This window comes from Vicugna pacos, chromosome 28 (assembly GCF_048564905.1).
Source record: "Vicugna pacos chromosome 28, VicPac4, whole genome shotgun sequence".
In the NCBI taxonomy this organism is placed as follows: Eukaryota; Metazoa; Chordata; class Mammalia; order Artiodactyla; family Camelidae; genus Vicugna; species Vicugna pacos.
Genome location: NC_133014.1, coordinates 3,547,514 through 3,548,669, shown reverse-complemented (window position 1 = coordinate 3,548,669; position 1,156 = coordinate 3,547,514).

Here is a 1,156-nt window from a genome sequence, read left to right as displayed (position 1 = left end):
GGGGAGGGCGGCGGGGAGGGAATCGCTGCTCCGGAGTGGGTGGCCAGCCTCCACGTGCAGCCGGGGTGCGGATGGGCAGGTAGGCCGCGGGCAGGGGTGTCACGGCCAACATCAGCCGGCCTCTGAAAAGGAGCAGCTGTTCGATCGCTTTCTCTGGGTGTTTCGGAGGCTCCGCGTAGGTCTCTGTGATGGAGTCACAGAACCTGAGGGCCGTCCTGTTAGGTACCACCCACTGAGATCTAGCTCTCAGGGCGTCTCACTCCATCCTCGCCCCTTGAAGGAAAGGATTACTACCTCGGTTTTATGGTGAAGAAATTTCAGCTCAGCGAGGTCTGCTCAAGGCCCCTGAGCAATGGTTATGCAGCTGCGATTTGGCCTGGAGTCCGTCCAAGGCAAAGCCCTGCATCTCACAGGGCAGAAAAGGCCCCTGGCCCCATCAGTCACTCCAGGGCCCTCAGGGGGCTGACACCTAAGCCCCCAGAACTGGGTGTGGTGAAGCCAGGTCTCCCTCCGTGGTGCCCTCCCTGCACCTCGCAGAAAGGAAGTGTGGGCTCTGGGCCTGATTCCCCACCCGCAGTCAAATCAGCCCCACCGTGAAATTGAGAGCAAACTGTCGAAAAGCCTTTCCCCATTGACAGTGAGCTGGATTTGCTGTCTGTATGGCTGCAAATTACAAAATGGTCTTGTTCTCACGTGCTGAGCCTACTGCTTCAGTCTGTGAAAACAAGCTGAAAAAATAATGAAATATTAACTTCTGCATTTGTCTTCTTTCTGCTTTCTTTTGGCTTACTTGATTTCATTTTTTTAGCTTTCTGAATTGAATATTTAATTCATTAATTTTAATTTTATTTTTATTGATACAGTTATTTAGTTCTATATGTTTTCTTCTAATAACTATTTTAGTTGTGTCACACCGATTCTAGTGTGTTGTGTTTTCTTTATTATTATTTTAAGAAATCCTACAATTTAATTTTGCGTATTTCCTTTGACCTAAAAGATAGAGGAACATATTAAATGACCCTTTAAGGATGTAATCAGCAAAATCCAGACACTGGAAGCAAATTCACTGAGTCTCTACAATAATATTGCTAAAAAAAAAAAAGAAAAATCAAAAACAGAGAGGTGGAGGAGGAAACTAACCGATTAAAAGGACTTA